Source organism: Prionailurus viverrinus, chromosome D4 (genome assembly GCF_022837055.1).
Source record: "Prionailurus viverrinus isolate Anna chromosome D4, UM_Priviv_1.0, whole genome shotgun sequence".
In the NCBI taxonomy this organism is placed as follows: domain Eukaryota; kingdom Metazoa; phylum Chordata; class Mammalia; order Carnivora; family Felidae; genus Prionailurus; species Prionailurus viverrinus.
Window position 1 is genome coordinate 21,926,273 of NC_062573.1, and position 13,024 is coordinate 21,939,296.

Consider the following 13,024-nt stretch of genomic DNA (forward strand, 5'->3'; position numbering starts at 1 on the left):
TAGCAATGTAGTGAAACCAGCACTTGGTAGGAAACCAGCAGCTTTCCTTGGGGGAAGCCTGAATCATTATACATGTTTTATTCAAACGACAAAAGAAAGTACAAACAGATTTCAAAGAAGGGGAGATCATCTGAGAAAGAGCTAGGGATATCTTGTCACTTGAATTTGGCCTTGTTGAGCCGAGGGGAAAGAGTCTTAGGTAACAGGATGAGGCAAAATGTGTCAGTGGGGCTTCTGACAAGAAAGTTAGGCAAGAAAACAATGTATCATGGTACAGTAGTCAGAAAAATATTTTTAAAAGGAAGGAAGATTTGCCATTTTGTGTGGTATATTAAATGTAGCGTTAAGGAATTAAAATCTATTCTCCAGGCAATTAGGAACCTTTGGAATTTTGTCCAGGGGATGTTAAGGATGAAAACACAGAAAAAAAGTTTAATTAGAGGCATTCTTCAGGATCATGTACTTTCTTACTAATATTGAACTGTGACCTGTGTGGTTTGTAGGTTTGTAATCATTGTTTTTCAAGGCAATCATTGATCGTCTCCTCTCCTTCAGCTTATAGAGAACCTGACTCAAAATAAATCTTTTGGAATTAGAAACATAAGAGTTCATTTTAGGTCAAGTTGGTATTATAAAGTTTTATTTCCCTTGGCAAAAACACAACCCTGCCATTTCCTCCAGGTTCTTAGCTTGGTCCTATAATAGTCTGTGAAAATTAAAGTGTATCTAGCCTCCCTTTGAGGTGAAACCAATGCTCTGTTGGGTCTTTCACAACCAGGTCTTAACCAATTGTTTTAGTTATTAAACTAACAAAAATAATAACAACTGCCTCATTCTGCCTGGGTTTTCCAGGTTGGTTTTTTTCCCCCATTTCTGAGTATGAAGGGCACTTCAACAGATACCCAGAGGAAAAGTAAAACATCCCAGTTAATAAGTCAAAAGATTGATTTCCTGGGGGTCATAGGAACCCGTCCCTTCTGCTCTTCATGTCTTTTTTTTAAAAAAGAGATTTATTCCCCACCCTTAGAAAATTTCTCTTCCAAGAGAAGTGTTTATTAAGGTATTTCACTGGGTGAAAAAGGACATATTTGCTTTGTCTTCAGTTTTCCCTTAGTTGCCCCAGGATATGTTGGACACTGTAAGCAATGGTAGTCAAATGTACATGAGCTGAAAGAAATCTTAGCTGCATCTCTTATGAACTCTGTGACATTATGCTAATTTTCTAACTTCTTTCAGCAACTGTATGCTCACATATATTGGGGCAGCATTGTCTGAGTTTAACTGATCACATGTGCTAAGTTTATGTTATAGAGTAGGAACTTAAAACACATTTGATTCTTCCTTGGGTCATAATTAGTTGCAATTAAAAGAGAATGAGACTCAAAATTACATTCTTAGGACACCCAATTCACATGCTAGGTAGGTGAGTGCTACACTACTTTTCAGATTCTATGTTTTTTCATACATTTAATGAGATAATCCAATGATATGATATAGTGAAAGCACTTTGCAAGCTGAATATAATATCCAAATGCTTATTCACTAATTCATTCAACACAAAAATAACAGTAGCCTTGTGTGTGCTAGGCAATATAACTAGGGCTGGTGGTGATGGCATGATGGTGAGCAAATGAAATCATTATAACATCTATTTTTCGCAAAGCTAAAGGATAGTTCTTTATAAAAAATATTTCAGTATTTGTTAAACAACTTAATTTTTTTCTTTTATGATTTTATAATTTTGAAGCTTCAAAAGAATTGTCCTAAGCTATTGCCTTTTCATTTTAGAAACAGGAAAACAATACTGAGAGAAGGTACATGACTTAATTAGTGTTCTGTATCTAATTAACTATGTGTAGGAAGCAAGCATTGCCTGGCTATAAAGCTCAGACTCTCAGAAACACTGTATTATCTCAGACAGGGAAATGTGTTCTATGTTAATCTTATTGGTTTTAGTGCTAATTAGAGAGAGGCTAATTTAAGTAAACTTGGAATCCAAGCAGAATGACAGACACATTAAGAATATTACAACCACAGATTTGATTCACAGGCTGAATTTCTGCTACAAATTGAAGTACTTAGCACAGTGTAGGAATAGATGGAATAGATGATCAGATTTTTTTTTCTGGGACATTACTTTTTGCCAAGATTAATCCAAATAAGTAGTAATCAAAACAAGACAGAGATAAAGGGCAGTGGCAGATTTTTGCGCCCACACACTTTATTCTCAAGTCAAAGTTCACTGTTGGGACTTAGGGGCATTAGGATAAAGAGGTGCTGATTACAGTGATCCTGACCCAAGGATTTTCCAGAAAGGGTTAATGGAAGAGGTGGTGTACATTTATTTATACAGAGTGAGATATAGGAATCACATGCATTTTTAAATGTTTATTCATTTTTGAGAGAGTGAGGGAGAGTACACGTGAGCTGGGGAGGGACAGATAGAGGAGGACAGAGGATCCGAAGTGGTCTCTGCGCTGACAGCAGAGCCCTTTGCAGGGCTCAAACTCAGCTGTGAGATTATGACCTGAGCTAAAGTCAGATGCTTAACTGACTGAGCCACCCAGGCACCCCAGGAATCATATTTTTTGTCTTAATTATTTTGAATTCAACAATTATTTTGAAATACAGGTGATATGATATCTCAACTATTTTAAAATATTTTTTAAAATATGGTAGTCATAGCAACTATGGAAGATGGTCAAATAATTGCATTGAAATTCCACACATTTGGGACAGAGAAATAATTTTTTCAGCAGATTATAGGTCCAATAATAATACTCAAATGGCTTGGTGCAGTGCACCTGTTCTGCAATGCTGTCTTAACACCCAATGGAGGAATCTAACATTCTCATTCTATCTGCTGTGGGGAAGAAAGGGCGGGAAGGAAGAACAAATGTTTTTGAAGACGCAAAAGAAGACTGAATTTTATTTTAGAGTGCCTAGATTTGGAACCTCCTTTTTTCCTTCTTTAAATGAGGCCAATTCCTACCTAAGAGCTTTGTTGTGAAAATTATTCAGCAATGGTCTCAAATTTAATGGAAAGCCATATGACACTAAATGATGAAAGCTTGACAGATGGAAAAATTAGATATATCCAGTTAAAGCATATAAAATTGATATATTACCAATAATTTGAAAACAATATTTACAAGAGAAGTTGGAATATAATGTCATTTATATATGTACCTCTAAGCTTAAGGAGTGGCTTCCTTTCTTGATCTGAGTTCAGTCTTCTTCCTTAATAGCTGCTTTGCTTTACAGCCTCAAGTAATGCTATTTTATGTAACAATTTTCAGGATAAAGTGAGGAGACGTTAGTGAGATTTAGATAGCAAACAGGATGCTGTAATTATTTTCTTCAAGTTTTGACATACCAGTAGTTTATTCCTCTGATAAAATTGATAGATGAGTTTATTTAAAATATTCTCGGGGCGCCTGGGTGGCTCAGTCGTTAAGCATCCCACTTCAGCTCAGGTCACGATCTCGCGGTCTGTGAGTTCAAGCCCCGCGTCGGGGCTCTGGGCTGATGGCTCAGAGCCTGGAGCCTGCTTCCGATTCTGTGTCTCCCTCTCTCTCTGTCCCTGCCCCGTTCATGCTCTGTCTCTCTCTGTATCAAAAATAAATAAAACGTTTAAAAAAATCTATAAAATCTTCTCACTCTCAGGCCACTTCTAGTTCAATATCAGAAAAAATAACTAAAATGACCCATAGATTCTTAAGGCCAACCTTTGTACTTATCTAAGTGTGTCTCTGCATTTTGATTTCCAGAAACATCCTCCCAAAGACCAGCCATTAGCTCAGCAAGGCAATTTAAATTCTTTTGGGGACAAGCTATGGAAGGGTCCAATATTTGCAACAAACTAATGTCAGGAATGTAAACATGTTAGGAGGATTAAAAACTTTCCCATACTCCAGGGAAAATGTAGTTAGATCCAATTATATCATGTAACTGGTATATTCTTGTTGTCATGCAACTCGAATAGGAACTGTATCTCACCATCTACATTACCACAGTAATTGAAGATTTTAAGACTAAAACAGAAAAATAGTCTTTAATAAGTATTGTTTTTTCTTTTCTCATCTTATCTGAAAACTTCCCATGATTAATAGCATAAAGCATCTTCATTTGTATTATATTTTCAAATATCTAATGTGCTTCCCAGGATACTACCATGAATTAGAATGTTCTATTCCCACTCTTCAATGAGGAAGGGAATTTAGGTTAAAAGAATGTAAACAATTTAAACTGATAGTTAAATGTCAATAAAAAATTGAAACTGAGCTTTATTTTCTCTTTAGATTCAAGTTAGAGTTGAAGCATATGGAACAGAAAGTAACCTTTTATCAAAAACAATTCCTCTTTGACTTTAATAACCAAGGTTTGTATTCAGACTCAGCTTTTGTCCCAGAAATTAATCTTTCTTTCTCAATGTTTTTCTGTGAAAACTCTTTTTGAGATAAGCCTATTTTTTCAAATTGGTAATTTCTCCTTAAACTACATATTTCTTCTTTAATTCACTCTAAATCCTGTAAGTTATACTGTTCAGGTATCTGACATGTACTGCCAGATAATAATAGATAATGCCAACTGAGTGCAGGGGAGGGGCATTTTCTCTGCACTTTACATGTATTTCATTTATCTAATTATTATTATAATATTATGAGACACACACTATTATTTTCATTCTAAAGATTGAGTGAGGAGCAAGAAGATATTACTTATTGCCTATGATATGTATATGCAACAAGTTTCCCTAAAGGGATTGAAAACTACTTAATGGCAGAAAATATCACAGCACCATCTCAAGATGTACCTTGAGCATGATGGATGCTTAGAATATATACTTGTAGGCAGATGGGAAATTTTACCATAATATTTAGTTCCTCAATTCTGCTCTATATTTTGTATACTATGAAATTATGCCACTTTAATATTTATAGTTATTGTTCGGAGTAGTACTTTTCATTGAAGAACCACTTAAGAAAAAGAGGATCCTGAAAGGAGAAGAACTTGAGTCCTCTTTCCCTAACCTCTTTCTCTGTCCCTTCTGCCTGAAAAGCTTGAAATCTATGTTTTATGTCTTATTCACATTTTTATTGATATCTAATTGACATATAATATTGTGTAAGCTGAAGATGTACACTGAGTTGACTTGATACACTTTTATGTTATAATATGAATACTACCATAATGTTAGTTAACCTCCATCATAGCACATAATTATCTGTGTGTGTGTGTGTGTGTGCGCGCGCGCGTGTGTGTGTGTGTGTGTGTGTGTGTGTTGTGAGAACATTTAAGATCTAGTCTCTTGGCAACTTTTAACTGTATAATGCAGTTTTGTTAACTGATCACAAGGCTGTGCGTTAGATCCCCAGAACTTACTAATCTTCTAACTGCAAGTGTATACCACTTGGCCAACATTTCTCCAATTCCTCTACCCTACAGCTGCTGGTAACCAGCAGCTACTCTCTGTTTTTATGCGTTTGGCCTTTTTAGATTCCACAAATAAGTGATATTGTACAGTATTTGTATTTCTATGTCTAACATATTTCACTTACCATAATACCCCCAAGGTCTATCCATGTTGTCCCAAATGGCAAGATTTCCTACTTTTTCATGGCTGAGTAATATTCCATTTGATATATGTACCACATTTTCTTTATCCATTTATTGGTTTGATAGACACCTAAGTTGTTTCTTGGCTCTTTTGAATAATGCTGTAATGAGCATGGGGATGCAGATATATTTTCTTAAATCTTGGATATATTCCAGAAGTAGAAAAGCTGGATCTTATGGTAGTTCTTTATTTAAGGAACCTCCATATTGTTTTCCTGAAAGCTGAAGCAATTTACATTCCCACCAATGGTGCACAAAGTTTCTCTTTTCTCCATATCCACACCATTACTTGTTATCCTATCTTTTTGAAGGTAGCCATTCTAACAGGTGTAAGGGGATATCACACTATGATTTTAATTTGCATTTTCATGATGATTAATGATACTGAGCATCTTTTTAAAATAAATGTTTACTTATTTATTTTGAGAGAGAGCACACACATGCACACATGTATGAGTGGGGAAGGAGCAGAGAGAGAGGGGGAGAATCCCAAACAGGCTCTGCACTGTCAGCTCAGAGCCTGTTGTGGGGTTCAATCTCAAAAACCCTGAGATTAGTATTAAGAGTCAGACGCTTAATCAACTGAGCCACCCAGTAGCTCGAGCATTTTTTAATGTACCTGTTGGCCACCTGTATGTCTTCTTTGGAAAAATGTCTGTTTAGTTCCACTGCCCATTTCAAAATCAGATTTTTTTTTTGTTACTGAGTTGTATGACTTCTTTATATATTTTGGATATTAATATAGTTCAAATATATTTTCTCCATTTCATAGGTTGCCTTTTCATTTTGTTGAGTATTTCTTTTGCTGTGCAGAAGATTTTTAATTTGATGTAATCCCACTTGTTGACTTTTTGCTTTTGTTGCTTGTGCTTTTGGTGTCATGTCTAAAAAATAGTTGCCAAGACCAATGTCAAGGAACTTTCCCCTTATGTTTTCTTCTAGGAGTTTCATGATTTAGTTGGTCTTTTCTATTGTATTTTTCATTTATTCTATTTTTTCTGGTCTCTAATTTATTTCCTCTATAATTTTTGTTATTTCCTTACTATTGCTAATTCTGGGCTGAGTTTGTTCTTCTTTTTCTAGTTCCTTGAGAAGTAAAGTTATTTGAGATATTTCTTTTTTCTTAATATATGCATTTATCACTATAAACTTCCCTCTAATTACTGTTTTTTTTTTAGCTTCCCATAGATTTTTGTGTGTGGTGTTTCCATTTTCATTTGTCTGAAGGTATTTTTAAAAATTTTTTCTTTGACCTTTTGATCACTCATGTGTATGTTGTTAAGTTTCCAGATGTGTAAATTGCCTAGCTTTCCTCTTGTTGATTTCTAGTTTCATACCATTGTGGTCATAAAAGATATTTGGTGTGACTTGAGTCCTCTTAAATATGCTAAGACTTGTTTTGTGGCCTCTCATATCACCTATCCCGGAGAATATTCTGTATGCACTTGAGAAGAATGTGTATTCTGCTGCTCTTAAATGGAATGTTCCTTATATGTCTGTTAAGTCTTTTTAATTGCAAGTATGTCTCAAATCCAATGTATCATTGTTGATTTCCTGTCTAGATGATATATCCATTGTTGAAAGTGGGGTATTGAAGGCCCTTAGTATTGTGTTATTGCTTATTTCTCCATTCAGATCTGCTGGTATTTAAATAACATGTTTAGGTGCTCTGATTTCAGGTGCATATATATTTACAATTTTTATATTTGCTTGATGAGTTGAACTTTTTATCATTGTATAATGACCTTCTTTGTCTCCCATGACAGTTTTTGTCTTAGTCTATTGTGTCTGATATAAGTATAGCCACCCCCTTGCATGGAATATCTTTTTCCATCCTTTCACTTTAAGCCGATGTGTGTCCCTAAAGCTGAAAATTAGTCTCTTGTAGATAGAGCATAGTTGGGTCTTGTTTTTCAGTCCATCCAGCCACTCTGTGCCTTTTGATTGGAAAATTCAATCCATTTACATTTAGGGTACTTTTTAATACATAGATATACTAATGTTATCCTATTAATTTCTTTATGGCTGTTTAGTAGTTTCAGTGTTCCTTTTTTTCTCTCTTGATGTCTACCTTTGTGGATTGTTGAATTTCCCTGGTGGTATGCTCAGATTTTCTTCTCCTTATCTTTTGTGAATCTACCAAAAATTTTTGCTTTGTGGTTACCACTCAGCTTACATAAAACATCTTATAGATATAACAGTCTATTTTACACTGAAAGCAATTTAACTTCAATTACATGCACAGACTATACTCTTTTACTCCCTCCCTTTTACGTTTTTAATCTGACAATTTATCTCTATTTATATTCTGTATTCATAGCAAATGATAGTAGCTATAGTTATTTTTAATACTCTTTTCCTTTAACCTTTTATACTATAGTTAAGTGGTGAATATACCATCCTGTCACAGAAGAGAGGCTTATGAATCTATATATTTACCTTTGCATATTTTTATGTTTTCACATTACTAATTAGTGTTCTTTCATTTTGGCTTGAAGAACTCCTTTCAGTATTTCTTATAAGGTGGGTCTCATGATGTACTCCCTTAGCTTTTGTTTGTCTAGGAAAGTTTTTATTTCTCCTTCATATCTGAAGGGTAACTTTACTAACCCTCAATGTTAATGTCTAAAAAATCAATAGATTTTCCCAAAACATTTTACTTCATTAATGTGTTATCTACCTATCAGAATTCATGCCCCAAACTACCCGTTATAGACTTTTTTTCTACTCTTGTGGCCTTAAATGGGAATTCACTTTTGTCCTGTGAATTTATTTTATTTTTATTTGCATTTCTTTTTTTTAATATATGAAATTTATTGTCAAATTGGTTTCCATACAACACTCAGTGCTCATCCCAAAAGGTGCCCTCCTCAATACCCATCACCCCCCCTCCCCTCCCTCCCACCCCCATCAACCCTCAGTTTGTTCTCAGTTTTTAAGAGTCTCTTATGCTTTGGCTCTCTCCCACTCTAACCTCTTTTTTTTTTCATTCCCCTCCCCCATGGGTTTCTGTTAAGTTTCTCAGGATCCACATAAGAGTGAAAACATATAGTATCTGTCTTTCTCTGTATGGCTTATTTCACTTAGCATTTCTTTTAATTCCAAAGAAGTATGACAATGGCATCCTGCATGAAGTTAACTTATCTAAAAGAATACATATAAAGTAAGCAAAAAAGTTAAATGACAATGCACTTAATTCAAAGAAAACATCTATTTGATTTTATTTATAATATCTAGATGATTTTTCAACTGTAGCATTTATTTCATTTTGGTAATTATCATTTGAATTACTAATTTCTGACATTGAATTTATTTTGGTAAGCATATTTGAACTAAAAACTCTCACATATTATAAAGTTAATTTTGTGAACATGTGCTCCTATTTCCAAAAGTTACATGAGTAGGAGGATGTATCACAGTTTATTCCCAGTACTGCTCTTAATTGGGTCTGTGGGTCACTATTCCTAATGCACTGGAAGTTTCTTCATTCTACATGTCTCTCGTTCCAGCTTTAAATTGCTTTGGGAATTAGGGAACAATTACAACAACCCTTGCATAACAAATATTTACTCTTCCACATCTGTGGAATCTGGCATTGTTTGTTGAACCTGACCTTAATTCAGAATGCTGACATAAATACTAAGAAGAAAGTTACTGGGTCTTTTAGGAGGTGGAAATAATGTATTGGTATACGGGTGAGTCTTGAATACAATGAAACTGTACATTTTCAATCTATAGTTAAGGCCATTATTAATATTAATTTGTAATGTTAATAATCTGATTCAATAGAATACCAATTTATTATCACCAAAATATAATTGTGAATCATTATTAGTCATATTTCATTATTATTTGTATAATGTTTTATAATCCTTAAAGCAATTTACTTATGCTATCTCATTATTTCCTGACAATATCCTTGCAAGGAAAGTAAGGCAGTTATAGTTATCATTATTTTATAAACAAGAAGACTGAGGCTATAGATTAGAAGCCTAGGACCTCAAACCACAGACTTTGATTTTAGTCCCAGGCACTTTTCCACCATGCTATACCCATATCATATATATTCCAGTGAGTACTAGATGATCCTCTATACTTACAGTGCATAAACTGGTAATTATAAGATGGCAGAGGTGGCATATAAGATTTCAGCTTAGGGGCACCTGGGTGGCTGGCTCAGTGGGTTTGGCATCTGACTTTGGCTCAGGTCATGATCTCGCAGTTCGTGAGTTTGAGCCCCATGTCAGGCTCTGTGCTCACAGCTCAGAGCCTGGAGCCTGCTTTGTATTCTGTGTCTCCCTCTCTCTCTGTCCTTCCCTTACTTGTGCTCTGTCTCAAAATAATAAATAAATATTAAAAATTTTTAAAAATATTTCCGCTTACTAGTGTTGTCTGAAAGATACTTACAAAAATTAAAGCCTGCTGCAAAATAAATATGACATATTAAATTTTTCTTGTCCAAAAATACTACACACGGAATTGCTTGGGTTTAGAAAGTCAGCCTTTACTTATTTAGTCAAACCCCCTCTATTATGTGCAGCCACTGTGTTAGGCTTAGGTGTTAGAGGGATGAGCAAGACAGACGCACTCCTTCCCCTGTGTCTCTAGGTATCTCACAGTATAACAAGATCACCAGTTTAAAGTGCAGGGAACAGAAGTAGCAAGACAAGCCCAGCTCAAGATGGGTTTGAATTAGTGAGGGGATTCCTATTTAGGAGGGAAAGGTGGGAGCAGGTGGCTGGCGAAGCAGTTTAGGTAGCCTTGGATACATTATCTGGAAGTTGTCTGGAATAGGCAGTCAACAGTCTTTCCAGGCTGGACCTTTGGCTCCTACCTGGAATGTCTCCATATATCTTAGTAAATCAGTGTCTTGCTGAGTTCTTCTTTATGCATTAGTGACTGGGTTGATCAGAGTGCTCAATTTCTCTGCATTCTCTGACCAATTTCCGAGCTGGGGAGGATTTTGATTTATCATAAGAAATAGTGTAGAATCATTGTAGAATAATGGTCCCTTTCCTCTGGACACTGTTGAATGAATATAGTCAATTTGTTTTTGTGACTCTTATACTTCGACAGTTCCTGCTGAGCACTCCCTTCTGTTGATAATTTCTATACAATTTTAATGATACCAGTTAGACATAGTAGTAATGTAAAGATAATGGACTTTGGATCTTTCCTCTGCCCATTATTCCAACTGTACCAATTTCAAGGCACATAGGATTCTGAAATAAGAGTTGGCTACACAAATAAAATGAAGATCTTTCCCTCTCTCCGTACCTCTCCTCTCTCCAACTGTTCTCTCTCTCTCTCTGCCCCCACCCATTTCCCTCCTTCCTTCCTTCCCTCTCCTTTAAAGGAAGTTCTGGACTTAAGCTAAAAATAACAAAAATTAACAATCTCTTAACTATTTTTTTCAACTCTAAAATTGAGGTGTTTATTTTTTTAATTTCTTAATGTTTATTTATTTTTGAAAGAGAGACAGAGCACAAGCTGAGGAGGGGCATAGAGAGAGGGAGACACAGAATCCAAAGCAGGCTACAGGCTCTGAGCTGTCCAGCACAAAGCCTGATGTGGGGCCTGAACCCACAAACCATGAGATCATGACCTGAGCCAAAGTCAGACGCTTGACTGACTAAACCACCCAGGAGTGCCTAAAATTGAGGTTTTTATATTCTCTTCTTTGCCTTTCTCTTCAAAGTTGAAATATTTCTATTGTGTATTTTTTATGTTTATTAATTTTTTTTAGAGAAACAGAGCATGAGCGGGGGAGGGGCAGAGAGAGGGAGACAGAGAATCCCAAGCAGGCTCTGCACTGGCATCACAGAGCCTGATGCAGGGCTTGAACTCACAAATTGGATTTCTGGCTCTAAGTAAAACCTGTTATACAGTAATTTTCCCAAATACTAGCCATGACAAATTAAGTGAGAGTGGGGGAAGAGTGACTTTGCTGAAATTCTCAAAACTATTAGCCCGTGTGAGGCCTAAACTTGTGATTTGACCAATGTCGAATCGGGTGGTGATTTTGGAAAGATCAATTTTCACATCTAGTCAGTAATTAGTGACAACCCCATTAATTTACATAGCTTAATTTCTTGTGTTACATTTCTGATAAAAAAATTTCATAAAATCATACTACGATGTCAATTTTGGAGAGTATTAATATCATAGGGTCTAAGCACTCAGCCCATGCTCTGTGCTTTGTAATAATGATGGACACCTTCGTTACCAAAAGAAATGCCAAATTCTCTGCCTGACCCTCAAGACTCTCTATGTACCTACCTTGCTTTCCTTTTCAGATGTGCTTGCCGCTACCCCTCCACTGAAACTTCCTTGTTCAAAAAGGATGTGCTCTGTGTATTCCTAACTTTGGCTCAACTTCTCACTTTTGGGATACCCCATGTCCCCTCTTTTCTTTTCTTCCAAATCTAATTCTTCCCATACTTCCAGATCAGGCCCAAGTCTGAAACTTCTTCCTTCTGGGAAAGTTGGTAATTTTCAAACTACATAATGTAATTATATTTATGATATGTTTTAATTTGTACTTTTCCTATATCCCTAACTGAATTATGAGCTTTGTAATGGTAGGCACTTTACATTATTCTTTAGTTTATCCTTACTGTGCTTGGAACATGCCTAGGTTCAAGGTTGGCTATCAGTAATATTCTAATTTTTTTTTTCAACGTTTATTTTTGGGACAGAGAAAGACAGAGCATGAACAGGGGAGGGGCAGAGAGAGAGGGAGACACAGAATCGGAAACAGGCTCCAGGCTCTGAGCCATCAGCCCAGAGCCTGACGCGGGGCTCGAACTCACGGACCGCGAGATCGGGACCTGGCTGAAGTCGGACGCTTAACCGACTGCGCCACCCAGGCGCCCCTATATTCTAAAACTATTGTAGTAGTCTGGCACAAGTTGAAACTACTTTTTTTAAAAAAATGTGTCTTTTAATAATATTTTTTCTTAAGAGTATATAACAACATGATATGAATTTGGACCTTTCTGTAAAACACAATCATATATTATTGTTATTTTTCAGATTCACATGGCAATCCATAATAAGACGAAAAAAATCAGTATGGGTCAGAAAAATCTGCATACTCTGTCAATTCAGTGTAGATAAAAGCCTTGCTACTCAAATGCTTTCCAAGAGCTTTGCATAAGTACCACTTAAGAGAAATGGAAAATCTCAGGAGCTGCCATGAACTCTAAACCAGAATCTAAAGTTTTTCAAGATACCCAGACGATTCATATGCATATAAAAATCAGTGAAGCTATGAACTGGATTTTTTTTAAGTAACCTCTGTGTCCAAGTGGGGCTTGAACTCATGACCCTGAGATCAAGGGTCGCATGCTCTACCTACAGAACCAACCAGGCACCCCTATGAATTAGATTCAATCTGAGCTTT